This window comes from Ovis aries, chromosome 18 (genome assembly GCF_016772045.2).
Source record: "Ovis aries strain OAR_USU_Benz2616 breed Rambouillet chromosome 18, ARS-UI_Ramb_v3.0, whole genome shotgun sequence".
NCBI lineage: Eukaryota > Metazoa > Chordata > Mammalia > Artiodactyla > Bovidae > Ovis > Ovis aries.
Genome location: NC_056071.1, coordinates 34,593,315 through 34,611,574, shown reverse-complemented (window position 1 = coordinate 34,611,574; position 18,260 = coordinate 34,593,315). Strand labels below are relative to the sequence as shown.

At 35.9% G+C, this 18,260-nt stretch overlaps 1 protein-coding gene across 7 annotated transcripts in view; it reads left to right on the top strand.

Annotated features, from left to right (window-relative positions):
- NOVA1 (NOVA alternative splicing regulator 1) overlaps positions 1-18,260 on the top strand; it is a 173,603-nt gene that overhangs the window by 35,257 nt on the left and 120,086 nt on the right. For 2 of the 7 annotated variants that reach the window (XM_060401443.1, XM_015101996.4), the window contains one exon: positions 17,541-17,642. The exons of the other annotated variants lie outside the window; for them this stretch is intronic. The gene's annotated coding sequence lies outside the window, so the exon portion shown is untranslated. The remainder of the gene's footprint in view (positions 1-17,540; positions 17,643-18,260) is intronic. 7 annotated transcript variants of the gene reach the window in all.

Genomic DNA, 18,260 nt, shown 5'->3' with positions numbered 1-18,260 from the left:
TTTTACTCTTTTAAGATTATAAAGACAAACAGACCCAGGGCCATTTAACATAATATAGAGAACAGTCTGTATACCCCAGAGGTCCTAATGTGAATATGATAATGAATATCTATAATAATAACAACATAATTATCAAAAGGTTAAGGAATGGTACTAATTCAAGAATATGTGGTAAGTTAAAAAATCTTTTAATAATGAGAAAGGAAAGTTTTATCACTTGAAGGTATAAACTTCAATTCATCTCCAGATTTTCTTATATGAAACTATGCTGGTGTTGGGTAATTGAAATATTACTATGTTAAAATTAGGAAGTTGATATTAGTCTATTACTGTTTTATATATCAATGTCTTATTTTGCATTATAAGTTACAAATGAATTTATTTACTTTCTTAAATTGATTCTTATAACTTAAATAATATACATACAGAATTTTAAAAAACGTACTATTAGAAGCCTTGAAGCTAAGTGAAACACCCCCCTGTTGCAAGCTTACCATCTTCCACAGTAGTCTGCAGAGGCAGTCACTTTGCATTCTTGGAGCTGTTCCTCGTAGCGTTTCCATGTTTTTAAATAACACTTTTAAGCTGCTCTTTATTGATTTATCAGTTTTTCTTATCAATTTACTTCCTGTTATTAATTGGGAATTTACTATTCTTATATTATCATCTCATTGTTTCAATGTGTTTATACAGTAATTACTCTGTTTTCTCAACATACTTATCCAATAAGTATGTTGCATTAAATCACTAAATATTGTTTCTTTCTGAGCAAAGTGATGTATTACGATTGTTTCCTTTCTCCTATAACTTTTTCTTTTGGGGGAGAGTTAATAATAACCTTATTTTTATTTGCTCACTTTTTGTGTACTACTGTCTTTTGAGTGCTCAAACATGGTTTCAGACTCTGTATCAAATTTGCTTTTATTTGGGGAAACCTTTCCATCATGATCTGTTCTACAGTCCAGATTGGTTGCTTGCTGCACCCAGTGCCTAGAGGACGTGTTGGCACTTCCCCTGGCTGTTCTGTGTTAGATCCTTTATGTCCTGAGTCCCACCCTTTCCTTCCCCTTTTTCCTCCTTTATTTTATAGAGGTATATTTTCAGATGCTTCCTGATAAAGAGGTCATAAAAGTTTGCTTGCTTGAAAATATCTTCATCCCATCCTCAGATTTGGTTGAGTATTAGCTTATGTGTGTAATTGTAGACTTTGACTTTTCCTCAGAATTGTGAAAGCATTGCTCCCTCCTCTCATTTTGTGTTCTCTGTCTCTAGTCATAGGACATGTGTTTGTCTGGATTTGTATGCCAGTTTTCTTGTGTTTTCTCTTCTTTTAAAAATTTGTCTTTACATTCTACTTACTAGGAAAGTTTCTAGGTGTTCTCTTTCACTGAATGTTTTGTTTCAGCAGATTTTATTTTCTAAAAGTTCTTACTGTCTCTCTAATTATTCAGTTTTTTTTACACAGCACATTCTTCTTCTTTTCTGGCTGCAATTATCCTTTATTATGTCTGAGGATGGTAATAATTTTTTAAGGTCTCTTCAGCTCTTTGTATTTCCTCTGAGTACTTTTTCCTTGTTTGTTTACTCTGGTTTTAGTCTTTCTCGTTGGAGACTTTTCTGAAAGCCTAGACTTAATGAGGTGCTGCCGATTTAGTTGGTAGCTATCTGTCTAGAGGCAGGAGTTGTTCTCTGGATGGCTTCATTAGGGTAATCAAGCAAACAGCCAATATTAATCTTGGGAGATCTGAGATTGTGGTATCTATATCTCATTTCTGGGGTCTTATAGGTTCTCCAGTGAATTTTCAAGTATTCTTTCTTGGATAGTTTACATCTGTCTGCCAGCAATTAAGAACCAGTTCAGATCCAGCTGAACCTTGTCCTTTCACTCCTGTCGACATTATACTTGGTAGTTCCAACTCAGGAAGGTCTCTATTTCAAGATCCCCTCTAGAAGATACCGATCTAGAAGATACCGATCTCATGTGGAATGAGGTGGTTAACCGATGTGTAGAAATGTTGTCTATGTAGCCTTCTAGAGAATCCCTCAGTATTCAGTTCTTACGTACTCCAGCCTGAGGTTTCATTAGGCAAATTATCTTCTTATATTCTCCTCCTTTTCTGCTACTTAGCCTTCTGGAGCCTGTGCTGTGCTGAATCAATTACTAGTCTTCTTCCTGAGTTTTTCATTTTCCAAAACTTCGTATTTGTTGTTGTCTTCTCTACCATTCTCTTTGTCCTTCAGTTTTGTACTTTTTTTGTTATCTTAATGGAATTTCAGAAGGAAGCATCCTTAATTTGCCATACTTAACCATAACAATAATGGTAATAATAAGACTTGCTCTATATATTTTAATATTGATTTTGTTTTAATCTTCAAACAAATCCCATTAGAAAGGCACTGCTAGTATCCTCATTTTACAGATAAGGGAACAAAATGATACGTTGCCCAACATCACATGATTAATACACAACAGATAGATATGAATCTACAGACTTACTTTCTAGAACCTGAGGTTGATACTTCATCATTATAGACTTGAAGTCTACAATATGTCTCCATGACCACTAGGATTACTTTAGCATACAGCTTAAAACTCACTTTACATGAGACAAATAACTAGATTTTCATATATATATTAGAAGAAAACCTCATATCTTATAAATATGTATACACATATACACCCCACAGGCCACACATGGAAATCATTACCTATTACTTATGTGAAGAATAATTTTTTGGTAGTACAAAACTTTAAGCTATTAGTTACCACTTAATGCCATTCTCCTAAGTAAAAGTTTTAAATGCTATTTACTGTCTGAACTAGGCCACAGTGTTCTACACATTAAGTATAATTAAATAAAATCAGAGAACTGATAAATTATAGTTGATCTTATTAAAATTTTTTAGGAAGAATAGAAATACAAGATTTGTTTACAAGATTACAAATGAATAAAATTTTTGTTTCTTTAAAAAATACTGTGGCCAAACATGTGAAATTTAAAATAAACAGTTCTACTTTGAATGTCACCAATTAAAAATAGATCTTCTTTGATACAGTTTGGTTTTTTCTTTTACAATAATAATAAATCATTTCTATTTTGTGTAATTTTTCTATCTTTCTATTTCTTTAGTGTAGACAGAAACCTATTGCCTTCCTGCTGAGAATATAATTTCTGAATCTAGGCGATGTACTGTCAGCACAGTGAAGCAGGAAATTATTCTCCTGTGTCAGCTGCTACTGTTAAAGAATAAAGAAAGTTTGGGATAGGATGCATTTCTATTATCTGTACTCACAAATCTCATATGACATGCAAATAGATTTTAATTCAGCAGAGTTCAAAGTATTTTGTGACAAGAGATACTCCCTGCTCTTGGTTCTTTCCTTACTGCCTCTAAAAATCCTAAGTGTATTTCAAACTTCTATGCTTTTATGTCTGTTTCAGTGGAAGTAGTCATCAAATTTATTCCACTTACTCAAGTCATTGAGCATGTGGAAATGATGCTCTTTAGGACACTGGGAATATTGGTATATTAAACTTAATAATAATAATAGCAGCATTGATAATGCTACTAATAGCTAATAGTTATATGGAACTCAGTATGAGCCAGGGACAGCTTTGTCTCTACATGCTTTCCACATATTGAGTTAGTTCACACAATAATTCTGTGAAGAAAAGACAGCACAAAAGATTAAATGATTTGCTGGCAGCATATATGTATGCAGCATGCAGGTATGTATGGTATATGTAGTCACATGTATATAAGCATATACATGCATGTAAGTGTATATATGCATATGCATACATGTATACATGCCTATGTATATCTATACACTTAGGTATATGTGTGTGTGTATATATACACACAAACCCATGTAAATATATTTTTTCTATAAAATTAGAGGCAAGGATAGGATTTGCTTAGTCTGCTCCCAAGGTCTGCCCAATTAGCTATTATGTTGTACTAATAGAGTAGTCTCATATGGGTAACTTGTAGGAATTAGCAAATATTAAAAATTAGGTGAAAATCTCAAAATCTATCAATTTTATCCCTTAGTCTAATTTTTCCATGAGTTGAGAAAGGACTGCTGTTACATAATTTTCATCTCCAAAATGTTTCAGGAGCTTGTATTATAGAACACCACTTTGTTGGACAATCTCTACTCTGCGTCTTTACGTGGCATAGACAGCAAATTTCTATTTCCTTATCCAGTGAAGTTTTGATTTTACTAAATTATCACAATGAATGATTTCAGTATAAATTTCTATAGCTTTGTGGTAGAAGAAATTATAATGCTTATTCTTTTTATATTTGATGAAATTATTAAGGACATGTATTATTAAAATGACAAATTATATTCTAGACATCATAAGGAGCTCTGAGAAATTCATGTACTTTTTTGTCAGCCTTAAAGTGGAGATGGTCTTAGAGTCATGACAAAGCCTATATTTATTTTTAGTGTCATTATAAGACATAAATTTGGTATATGATCTCTCTTAAATATCATTCTTAGATATTTAAACTTGGAAATACTAAAAACAGTTGATAATAAGATAGTCTCAAATAGAAACCGTCTATATCATATAAAAATGATATATAAAATTTATAGTTATCCTGTATTTTAAAAAATGGACATTCAGTATCCTTCAGGAGTATGGATAGATCTACACACTTTAGAAAAATAGCCACTTTTGTTTTAACTATAAAGGGTAGGAAACTATTTCCTTCTCTTGTGAAAATCATCTCATAGTTAATTTAGAATTTCCCTGTGTCTATACATTTTCCATTGCATCTAAGTAATTTGCATGCAGTGTAGGCAGGGAAGGAAAACTTATCCTTGAATTCTTTTAGTCAGAAGTTTTCTATTTCAGTTTGCTGAAACAATATTACTTGGTTCCATGCTAACATCATCAGGTAAGCTGGGGAATTTTAGGATGACTAAAGTAAGTATATCACAAATACAAAGAATAATAACATTAAACTCTTAATACTGCTATATCTATGGCGTTATCTGGGTTCCTGAAATTAAAATAGCACATTGTTAAACTTAACAAAATATCTTGGCCTATTTAAAACTTGTTACCTACTTACAAGTTTCCTATATATAGATTATAATTTTATTGAGCTTTATGACATGAATTGCCTTTATAAACTAACATGCCCTGTGATCCTAGAAACTTAAAATATTACTTGCATGTGATGACAGCAAGTCTGGGTGGCTGTGTGTTTAGATTTATTTCTTATTTTGAATGTATGGATTCTTCTTAGGCTCTGTCACTGTGTTCCATTTCAAGGGCAGGTAGCCTGAAAAAGAAGCTTTACATTGAAAATGTGTTTTTGTTTTTGGTAAAGCTATAAAATAGCTTTACAGAAAAATGTCATTGGAAAAATGAAAAACAAACAAAAAAAATCTTACTTTGATAAAATCATTTCATATCAGCCATTGTAACAGTGTTACCATTGTTTCTCTATCTGCATTGCACCTAAGTCACCATATTTAAAAATCGTATCGTATCTTTTTTATAATTTACTTTCATGACCATTGCAGAAAAAATGTGTCACCATTTGCTCTTAGATTTTGGGGGGCTATTTCTGTTTCCAGGTAATTATCCTAAACTTTTTTACTTGTTGACCTCATTAATAGAACACCTACTTTTGAAAAAATAATAGTCTGCATTTCTTAGAGCAATTTTGGCAGTAGGGGTGGTTCAGTTGCTAAGTCATGTCCGTCTCTTACAACTTCATGAACTGTACTGCCAGGCTTCGCTGTCCCAGAAATTTTCCAGGAATACTGGAGGGGGGTGCCATTTCCTTCTCAAGGGGTTTTTCTCCACACAGGGATTGAACCCAGGTCTCCTGCATTGCAGATGGATTCTTTACTGGCTGAGCCACCAGGGAAACCCAGAGCAGATTTAGTCTTACAGAAAAATTTAGTAGGAAGTCCAAGGGAATTGCCATATGCAGTTGACCCTTCATATTGGCTACTAGTGTCCCAGGTGACACAGTTGGTAAAAAAAAATCCGTCTGTCAATGCAGGAGATGCCAGAGATGTGGGTTAGATCCCTGGGTCAGGAAGATTCCCTGAAGTAGGAAATGGCAGACCACTCCAGTTATCTTGCCTGGAAAATTCCATGGACAGGGGAGCCTGGTGAGTTGCAGTCTATGGGGTCGCAAAGAGTCAGACACAACTGAGCACGCATACAACTTCTTACCCACTTAAGCACTTCTTACCCACAGGTTCTAAAGCCTTGGATTCAAACAACCAAGGATTGAAAATATTTTTGAAAAAAAAAAATTCAGAAAGTTCCAAAAAGAAAAAATTTGAATTTGTTGTGTGCTGGCAAATAGTTACATAAAATTTACATTGTATTAGGTATTAGAAGTCCTGATCCGGCTAATGGCTTAGCAGGTAAAGATATAAAGAATCCTCTGGTAGCTCAGCTGGTAAAGAATCCATTGTCTGTAATGTGGGCATTCAGTTCAGTCTCTCAGTCATTTTCGACTCTTTGCTAGCCCATGGACTGTAGCACGCCAGGCTTTCTGTCCATCACCAAATCCCAGAGCTTGCTCAAATGCATGTCCATTGAGTAGGTGATGCCATCCAACCATCTTAGCCTTTGCCATCCCCTTCTCCTGCCTTCAATCTTTCCCAGATTCAGGGTCTTTTCCAATGAGTCAGTTCTTCACATTAGGTGGCCAAAGTATTGGTGCTTCAGCATCAGTCCTTCCAGTGAATATTCAGTACTGATTTCTTTTAGGATTGACTGGTTGGATCTCCTTGTAGTCCAAAGGACTCTCAAGAGTCTTCTCCAACACCACAGTTCAAAAGCATCAGTTCTTCAGGGCTCAGCTTTCTTTGCAGTCCAACTCTCACATCCATACACGACTAGTGGAAAAACCATAGCTTTGACTATATGGACCTCTGTTGGCAAAGTAATGTTTCTGTTTTTTAATATGCTGTCTAGGTTGGTCATAGCTTTTCTTCCAAGGAGCAAGAGTCTTTTAATTTCATGGCTGCAGTCACCATCTGCAGTGATTTTGGAGCCCCCCTAAATGAAGTCTCTCACTGTTTCTATTGTTTCCCCATCTATTTGCCATGGAGGGATGGGACTGGATGCCATGATTTTAGTTTTCTGAATGTTGAGGTTTAAGCCAACTTTTTCACTCTCCTCTTTTACTTTCTTCAAGAGGCTCTTTAGTTCTTCACTTTCTGCTGTAAGGGTGGTGTCCTCTGTATATATGAGGTTATTGATATTTCTCCTGGCAATCTTGATTCCAGCTTGTGCTTCATCTAGCCTGGCATTTCACATAATATACTCTGCATATAAGTTAAATAAGCAGAGTGATAATATACAGCCTTGATGTACTCTTTTCACAATTTGGAACCAATTTACAATACAAGAGACTCTGGTTCAACTCCTGGGTCAGGAAGACCCCCTGGAGAAGGGATAGGGTTCCCACTCCAGTATTCTTGGGCTTCCCTTGTGGCTCAGCTGGTAAAGAATCCGCCTACAATGCAGGAGGCCTGGGTCCAATCCCTGGGTTAGGAAGATCTCCTGGAGAAAGGAAAGGTTACCCACTCTAGTATTCCTGCCTGGAGAATCCCCATGGACAGAGGAGCCTGGTGGCCTACAGGCCATGGGGTCGCAGAGTTAGACATGACTGAGCAACTGAGCACACGCATACACTGTTCAGGAAACACAGCAGACACAGGTTTGATCCCTGGGTTAGGAAGATCCCCTGGGGGTGGAAATGGTGGTCAGTTCCAGTATTCTTGTCTGAAAATTCCCATGGGCAGAGGAGCCTGGCAGGCTCCAGTCTGTGGGGTCACAAAGAGTCAGACACAACCAAGCGACTGAGCACACAAGTACTATAACTAATACAGAGATATTTAATGTTTATGGAAGGATTGCATAGAGTATATGCCAATACTGTACAATTTTACATAAGGCACTTGAGCATCCTTGGATTTTGGTGTCTGCAGGAATCCGGGGCCAATTTCCCATGGACACTGAGGGTTGACTCTACTTTTTTTATTGTCCATACTTCTGCCCCCCACCCCACCCCACCCCGGCACAGTTTTTTCTTATTAACATTTGACATTAGTATGATACATGAAGATTCAGTGTGGTAGTTTAGTATGATACATTAAAATTTTAGTGTCTTTACAAATGTGTAATGATGTGTATCCATCACTGCAGTGTCATACATAACAGCCTCACTGTCCCAAACATCACCTATGTTCTACCTCACCCCCCTTTGCTTCCCCATGTGTCTCGTGCATGTGTGGTAAATCCCTTCAGTCCTGTCCTACTCTGCGACCCCATGGACTGTAGCCCACTGGTCTCCTCTTTCCGTAGGATTCTCCAGACAAGAATACTGGAGTGGGTTGCTGTGCCCCTCAAGGGATCTTCCCATCCCAGGGGTTGGACCCGTGTCTCCTGTGGCTCCTGCATTGCAGGTGGATTCTTTACCCCTGAGCCACTGAGGAACTCCCCCATGCATCTCTGGCAAGCATTAATCTTTTCACTGTATGTATAGTTTTGCCTTTTCCAGAATGTCATATGCTTGGAATCATAGAATATGTAGCCTTCTTCAGGTTGGCTTTTTTTCATCTTGTAATATGCATTTAAGCTGTCCTTATGTCTTTTTTGTGGTATAATACCTCATTTCTTTTTATACAATAAGGAGATACCACAGTTTGTTTATTCATTCACCTAGTTGAACACCATGACTGCTTCCAGGTTTTGACAATTACGGATAAAGCTGCTATAAACATTTGTGTGTAGGTTTTTTTGTAGATATGAGTTGTAGCTCATTTGCGTAAATGCCAAGGAGTGTGACTGCTGAATCATATGGTAAGAGGATGTTTAGTTTGAAAGAAACTGCCAGACTGTTTTCCAAATTGGCTGCACTGTTTTCCATTCCACTAGCAGTGCATGAACGTTCCTGTTGCTCTACATCCTCAGTAACATTTGGTGTTGTCAGTGTTTCGGGTTTTAGCCATTCTGATAGGTGTGTAGTGGTATCTCATGGTTGTTTTAGTTTGCAGTTCCCTAATTACTTACTGTTATATCCCCATCAAATCTGTATCTTGAATTTCTAATCCTCTAGTACCTCATGACCTTATGCCTTTATATGGAGTTAGGATCTTTACAGAGTTAATCAAGTTAAAGTGAGGTTATTACAGTGAGTCCTAATCCAATATGACCTGTGTCCTTATAAAAAGGGGAAATTTGAGCACAGATATGCATACAGGGGGCATGCCATGGAAATGTGAAGACTGCCATCTCTAAGCCAACGATTGAGCCGTGGAATCTGATCCTCCCCTCACAGCCCTCAGAAGGAACCAGCCCTGCCAATATCTTGATTTCAGACTCTGGCCTCCCAAACTGTGAGATGATTAATTTCTGTTATTTAAGTCCTCCAGTTATGGCAGCCCTGACAAACTAATACACATTTGATTGATGTTCTGCATCTTTTCACATGCTTGTAGGTCATCACTTTATTGTTTTGCTAAGGTGTCTTTTCAGACCTTTGGCTCATTTTTTAAATTGAATTCATTTTCTAGTTGTTGAATTTGAGTTTTTTGTCTTTTTAGATTACTAGTCCTTTATCATATATGTGTTTTCTAAATAATGTCTCCCTATCTGTAGCTTGTTTTTTCATTCTCTTAATGGGCTGCTTTGTTTTCACCAAGCAAAAGTTTTTAATTTTAATGAAGAACAATTGATGAATTATTTTCTTTTATGGATTGTGCTTTTGGTGTTGTTTCTGAAAAGTTATTGTCAATTCCAAGTTCACCTAGATTTTTCTCCTGTGTTATATTCTAGAAGGTTTATAGCTTTGTCTTTTTTCTGCTTTGAGCTCATTTTTAATAAAAGGTTTATTGTCTGCATCTAGATTTTTTTTTTTTTTTTTTGGATATGGATGTCCAGTTAGGCCAGCACCGTTTGTTGAAAAGATTATTCTTTCTCCATTGAATTTTATTTGCTTCTTTGTCCAAGATCAGTTGACTATATTTGTATGAGTTTGTTTTGGGGCTCTTTATTCTCTTCCGTTGATCAGTTTTTCTATTCTTTGACTGATATCAAATAGTCTTGAATAGTTACTTTATAGTAAGTCTTTTTCTTTTACACCAGTGATTAGAATGTTTAATAATAAAATATTCATATGTCACTTTACACAAAAGATTCTAAAAGATGTGTAACAAAAATAAACAAAAAGACAATCTTGTATGTGAGACCTCCAAATGGCAATTTCACTATCTGGACCTCAGCTGGGTTTTAGGTTTTATGTATAGTTACTATGTGTGTGCTCAGTTGCCCAGTCGTGTCTGACTTTGCGATCCCATGGACTGTAGTCTGCCAGGCTTCTCTGTCCATGGGAATTTCCAGGCAAGAGTACTGGAGTAGGTTGCCATTTCCTTCTCCAGGAATTTAGGATAAGTGATTGTAAAATGAATAGGACATTACACAAGAAGTTATAAACATGAGTGTAATAAGATCCTATATGCTCTAAAAGTGTGACATTTAAACAATTATTATGTATTATTTAGTCATGTAAGATCCTGATACCTTAATTTATTTTAAAAGATATACTTGTTTTCAGAGAATTCCTATTAAATTTTAATTTGAATATTAAATAATTGGAAAATTTAGGGGACAGCCCAAAGTTATTAAGATATAAATCAAGGCAGAATATTCTTTAAAATTGAGTTTCAGGTTACTCCAATATGAATATCAAAAATGTTCCTTTAAAACAAACATTTTAAACTCTTGTTTTCTTTTCTTTTGTGCTTTTTCCTTCTGTGGATCCTTTTTGTCTTCAAGCTTCTAAGTTTGGTATCCAATTTATGGATTTTGCTTTTTAGTTTTTATACAACCTAGTATTATCTACAAATGTATATAATATTTATATTTGTTAGTCTTTATAATAAGACAATATTATTTACAAATGTTGAAAATATATAACTTTTATACACAAGGAAATCTAAAGAATTCCTTGTGAAAAACTCGTGGTCATATAATTACTAGTTCTTAAGAATAAGAAATTACTTCTTCTTAAGAATAAGAAGTAATATGGTTATACACATATTCAGACAATATTTTAGAGAGATGAAAAGCAAATAAATCATTTACTAGCTCATTGATGTTAACCATTTCATAATAGAGTATGGCTTGAGATGACGGGGATGGAGAGTTAAGTGGGAATGCAAACATGAAGTTTTTTATTTTTCTCCAATCTGACCTTTGTTTGGGCTTCCCTGGTGGCTCAGAGGTGAAAGCATCTGCCTGAAAGCATCTGCCTGCAATGCGGGAGACCTGGGTTCAGTCTCTGGGTCGGGAAGATCCCCTGGAGAAGGAAATGGCAACCCACTCCAGTATTCTTGCCTGGAGAAGCCCATGGACAGAGGAGGAGCCTGGTAAGCTACAGTCCATGGGTTGCAAAGAGTCGGACACAACTGAGCGACTTCACTTTTTGACCTTTGTTTATGATTGGACAAATCAGTTTTTTGTTTGTTTCTTTACTCCAGGGAAATGTTAAAGCTTTCTGGACACATCAGAAAATCAATTTAGTCTGACTTTAGTAAAGTCAGTTTAATCTGACTTAGTTTGAATTTTACCTTTATAGCACAGTTCGTTTATTTATTTATTTATTTTTACGTTGTATTTATTATTTTATTTTATTTTAATTTTACTTTGCAATACTGTATGGGTTTTGCCGTACATTGACATGAATCTGCCAAAACAGCTTTTCCCCTTCTACTCAGTGCTGCTTACGCTGTTCTGAGAGACTGTAGTGTGGAAGAGGTTGAATCTAGTCATTCAGGCTGCTCATTCCAGTGAGTAGAGAGTGATCTGCTCTTTCTTTTATATTCCTGTTTGTCCTCTTGAGTGTTGGTGCTTGGAGAAGAGAGGTAAAAAGGGAACAGATGCCCCTAATTAAGTGGTGCATCTTTTTTTATTGTCTCTATTTCTGATCATCTGAATAACCCTCATGTGTTCTGTAGGGAAAGAGGCAAATACTACTCTTGATGTGTCAAATGTGTTAAACTTTTTTGGGGGGATGAGTTATTTTTGAAATGTCACACTATCCAGTTTGTCTTTTTCTACTCTTCTCCGTTTTCCATCTCTAGTATGCACCCAGCCCAATGGGATACCCATTATCTAGAGGCATAAATCCAACTACTTTGATAGCCTTACTCTTTGCTGTTTTAAATAGTGACTTCAGTTCTCTCTACCTGTTTTCCATTCCAGATCTGTTTTCCCACCTTGCCGGGGTCCAGCCCCAGTGGATCCAGGGAATTCTAAGTGGGAACGGCGTTGGCGAGGAAAACTTATTTATTTGTTAATATAAGATTAGATTAGGAAGAAATAGTGTAGTAGGAAAATTAAGTGGAGAAGGAAGGCTGAATAACTTGGTTTATGTGGGAAGCCAATAAAGTTCCAGACAAGGAGCTTGCACTATCTACATTAGGCCACCGGTGTCCTCTTGAATATCGGGGGGTGCCCCACCTTGGGCTCCCCCTCGCATGGATCTTAAAAGCCGGGACAAGTAAGTAGACATGGTGAGCCTCCACACACCAGATGGGAATTCAGCCAGAAATTAGAGAGGAGACACGGGGGAAACCAGTCCAGCGACTGGCCCTGTCCTCTATTGTTCAGAAGGCCTTTTATACTTTTGATAAAACATGGAGATCAATGGGTAACACAAAGTTATGCAGCGTTAGCAGCCCAGATTCTTATCAAAACCAGGCTTTTCTCTCTGCATACCTAGTTGTATACACAAGTCTGAGGTAATTTACATCATCTTCCAGCCAAAAGGGCCAATTAACATTTTACAGCCTTTGTTCTGATAAGGGTTTGTCAACCAGAAGACTTATTTGTGTTGATCTTCCCAAAGTCTGGTGCCCCTCTCAGAAAGCACTAAATAAAGTTACATTCCTACATAGCAAGGACACAAGAGGAGTGCAGTGATATATAACAAAGAGAAAAGTGATTAACTCAAAAGTCTAGTGTTGCTAACATCAAAACTACTATATATCTTTTTCCATATCCCGTTTACATTGATTAACATCCTCCAAGGTGCCTAAAAGATAAAGAATATGGAGGCCTGGCAGCAGTCATTGAGTCAACAGTGAAAACCCTCTACCAATATGATTTTTAACTCTTTAGAAAAAGCTCTGTATCTTTAAGATGCTTTAAGCTTTGTGCCTCTCGTGGTTGGGGGCCTGTAAGCAATTCACAAGCTGTAAGAGGTTGGGGGAACCTGTTAGGCAAGCTGGAGAGTTATCAGAGGGAGTTTAAGCTGAAACATCCCTTTCAAATGCAGAAGGCTAAAGCCCTGATTTGACTTTTTCCAGAGAATATTAGAAGAGTGGAAAAGCAGGCAGATTCTTATTTTGGGGGGTGGATGCTCAGGAAATTCCAGGGGGAAAACCTGAGGTCTGATTAGCCTTGCCATCAGAGCTCTGCCGCATGACCTTGGCATGGGTGGAATTCCTCACGCTGGCTCCCGGTACCACCTCCTCATATAGGTATGGCTAAGGGGGTATGGGCATGGGATGATAAGCAAGTCTAAACATAAGCATTTCCATTCATGCCCATCTTTCGGCCCACTCTGATATGATTTGGGCTCTTGGAAATAGCACTGTCCAACTACATTAAGTCAGTAAAGCAGACTCTGATGATTGACTCACTCAAGATGGGCAGGGGTAGGCAGTTTGGAGTAAAGAGAAACTAAACTTGTTTAGACTGTCTTAAATGTGAAACACCTGAGTGGTGATTTTTTTGTTCAAAGTCGTGGATTGTAATGCCAATTTCTGTCTATGGGAGAAGTCCCACCTGATAGTCTGTTAGGTAAATTTTCTCAAAGTCTTGCTGATACTTCATTCTTGCTGTCTATCATCAGTCCCACTACAGCAGCTAGTGTGAGCCTTTTTAAAAAAAAATTATTTATTTTAATTGGAGGTTAATTACTTTACAATATTATATTGGTTTTGCCATACATCAACATGAATCCGCCACGGGTATACACGTGTTCCCCATCCTGAACCCCCCACCCTCCTCCCTCCCCGTACCATCCCTCTGGGTGTGAGCGTTTTAAAAGATTGAACAGGTTATATCTCCTAGTCAAGTTACTGCAGTGGCTTTCTCTAAGAGTTAAAAATCTTAAGTCCTTATATTGTCCCATGTTAAAACTTGATCATTTGACCTACAAGGCCCTACATTATCTCATCATTTGTTCTTGTCTCAGATCTTTGCTCTTGCTATTCCATCTGTCTGCAGTATTCTTACCCCAGATCATCAGTCTGTGGACTCCCGCCACTTCATTCTTCACTCATATAAAGCTGCTTCCTTGGGTTTTCTTTGTACACTCTTAAAATAGTGTATTCGTCACTCTTTTCTCATAGCTTGCTTTAGTTTTAGTACATTGGTGAATCATTTTCTTACATTTTATTATATATTTAATGGTTTGTTTAATGTCTGTCTTTTCGATTAGCATATAATCAAAGGACAAATCACTGGGTCCTTTGTTCAGTGCTTTGCCCAGTGGCTAAAATGGGACCTGAGCCATATGAGAAAATCAACTTTTTTGTTGTTGAGTGAATGAATGAATGAGATGCATGCTACATTCTGTACTCAAACTTTAGAAATAGCTTTGATTTATCTTATAACTTTTTACCCTCTTAGTGTTTTACAAAGTAATATGCTTTAAAAATTTTTTATACATCTTTTATCATTCTTAACTGTATATTCCCATTGTTAGCATCCCAGTTGAACTATCTGCACCTCTAGTTCATCTCCCATGCTGCTGCTGGAAATGGTTTTTATAATAATACTTCTCAAAATGCCACTTATCTGGAATAAAATATTGAAAAATTCCTTAGCATGATTGGGCCTGTCCCTCTTGTCCTTCTCTTCACTGGCCCTTCCGTGTGCTCTATATTCTGTTCTTATCCTTTTCATTGTAGTGCTCTGAATGCTTAATATGCTTCTCTCCAGCTTCTGTGCCTCTCCTTAAAGCCTCTACTGTTTGTTCTTACTGCTGTATATTTTATTCGTGTGTGAATACATAAAATATAACACCTATCATGAGAAGACTCAAGGAAAAGTACTTTACATTTGAAATGATTGGGAACAAACTATATAGTTACACTGTATGCCATTATTTCAGATATATTTGCAAGCTTATTCCTTCACTGAGCATCTTTAGTACATGGTAACAGTTTATTTGTCAATTTTTAATGGGTGTTTAAAAGTTACAAAACCTTGAAGAGCACCATGCACACTATTTTGTAATGCTATTTGTAATAACTGTGAATTCATTTTAAAGGTAAGGTTTATCTACATATTGTAACTATAAAGCTTCTTTTTAAAGGATGTGTATGTATGAATATTTGTTGTATCTCTTACCTCAGAAAATTAAACTAAAAAAAATGATATATGAAAGTAAAAGTATTTGTATAACCTTTTCAGAAAATGTGTTTCCTTGATAGATTCTTCCAATTTAGATTTTTGTTGTTGTTGTTTGAAAGGCCAGACTGATAAAGAAAGTGAAATAACTTTATATAAACAATTGAAGCCAATTTTTTTTTTTCATATCTGAATCTTTTCCAAGTAAGTACTGTGTCATAGAAGGGACCAGTGTGGCTTTTTTGAAAAGGTAGACTCTAGGAGTATGTAACAGTGTTCCAAAACTTGTATTTAGCATTTTTGTATCTAAACTAATGCAGAAATGTGTAGCTTGTGATGTTGATCTCTTTTAGAAGACACACCTAAATAAAAGTAGAAGACACAGCTAGGTAAAAGTAATATATTATGATGTTATGTAGCAGTGAACAAAGATGGGACCCTATAAGGAAGTTTTGTTGGACATAGTTCTTTTGAACAGTTACTGCTATTGCTGATAATAATAGATCAATATTAGGTGCTTTCTGTGAGTTATTTCATTTAATGGTTGGAACTTCCTTGTGTCTGTTCTTCACTTTACATAATGAGCTGCTCAGATTTAGGAATTTGATTTAAATGATTACTGTTCCTTATTCAATTGAATGTCTTCACATTATTTGCTAGTAGTTCCTTAAACGTTTTTGGAAAATCACAGAGCCTTTTGAAAACCTGACAAAAGCCCATTTCCCCTAGGGAAAAAAATATACTTATGCACCTGTATAATACGTCTTTAACCTGCAATTTTGCAGAATTCCTAGTTTTCCTAATTCCCATACGTAGACCCCAGATTGGGAATCCCTGATCTATGTCTTCTTTTACTAAAGAGACTGGGGAATTCTGCACATTTTCTTCCTTTGCAACCTCTGGTAACTTAAAGGAAATAATATTCCTTTACATTATGACTTATTATAGAAAGAGTTTAAGAAAGCTGAAAGGAAATTGTAAGCTATGTCTGACCTCACTGAATATATACCAAAATAAATCTGTTATGACAAGTGAGATTCAGATAACTTTGATGAAAGAACACTTTTTAATGGTCTCATTTGTTGGACTTTGCATCAAAGCATTCTCAGTCTGTTTCAGGAACCTAAACGTGCTGTTTTGAAATAATGTAATCAGTTACCTCTTCAGATTAGCATAAATATAGTAGCGGTGCCTAGAAATAGAAGATTAGAAAATACCTCCCCTCCTAGTGATTCAGTGATACTTCTCAGAGAACAGTTTCTGGAGTTTCATCTTCTGATTCCATCAAAGATAAATCATATAGAAAGGGTGTTGTTTTTGTACTAGAAATAGGATATAGTAATAATTTTTTGTATTGATGAGCTGAAATTATCATGTAATTGGTGAATTCGTTGTTTATATGAGCAAAGGAAGATGATGTATTTAGATTCTAATTCATTGCGACTTTGAGGAAGAGAAGTTGTCATTTTCTAAGTAGGTCACTTTTAAAGTTCCATTATATGAAAAATAGCCCTTTACAGTTTTTGAGGACTGTTTATGTTTTTTTTTTTTAATAAAATGTTTAACATGAAGTAATTAAGAATTTCAGAATCTTTTTCCTTACAGTTCTTTTTAGATATTTGCATGTTACTTATGTTTCAGTTTTGATATCTCACCTATTTTGTTTTTTACTCCTTGAATTGTTAGCTAAAGCAAATAAATTGGCCAAACAGAGTAAAGAATCTTACTGTATACATTTACCTGGTTTTAGGAAAATTACTGTAGAAATAATGCTATAAGTCAGAACAGTGTTTGGGTTTAATTTTTTGACATATGTTTCAGTAGTGATACTTAGTTATATTGTGAATTGAATAACTGTATTTTTATTTTTTCCGTCTCATTCTTAACATTCAATTTTTAAGTGAATAGTAGCCTGTCTGTGTAAGGCTCTTGTAACTAAACGATGTATTCTGCTTTGCTGTGGCACAGTTTTCAGACAGCCACTTTGTTGTTAAATGTTTTCATTTTCTATAGTACTTTTCATCCCTGTATATATGTACAGGAGTCACTTCACCCACCACCGAATTGCAGCCACTTCTGAGGTGGAACGCAGCAACTGTTTAACAGCGCACTTTCCCCTAGGTGCTGACAGCTGTAGAAGAAATTGTACATGGTCCTGTACAGAAGGTATTTCTCCACTGTGCCATCTGCAGAGTGAAACTGACTAGGAGTACTACATAGACTGTAAGTTTCTTGTGTACCCGCCCTAGACTGGAAAACCCAAAACGAGAGAATAACACAAAACTGGGAAGCATCATTGAAAAATGTATTGAGGTCAGTTAAGCTTAGTGCTGCTCTCCCTGGCTCTAAATTTTTTAAGGTCATCTAATTTGTGATTGGTACTAATTACATAGCAAATAAAATGGATGCACTCATTGGAAATTATTATATTCTAAAAGCAAATGTAACTAAAATGCTTTTATACGTACTTCACTTTTAATGAAACTTGTGAATCATTAAATAATTTTCAAATGACCAAAGCAATACTATATAAGATTTTTAGAGCTATATTCTTAAAGTAGCAAGTCAACTTATAATTCAATAAAATACCCTAATTAGTTTTGCTTGCAGTTATCTATGCCTTAGTCTTAATTTAATACTTTCACTCTGTTTGTGAAAGTTTTGCAGCAAAACCAGTTTTTTATGAATGTAGTTTTGATTTTTTGTTTCAGAAACATTGTTTAAAATTTTTACCGTATTGAAAGAAAACATGGGAGAAAAGAAATATTTGGACTTCCACTTAGCATATTTTAGTTGCTCTCTCCCATTTAATTATTTAATAATTTCCCTTTTTTCCTTTTG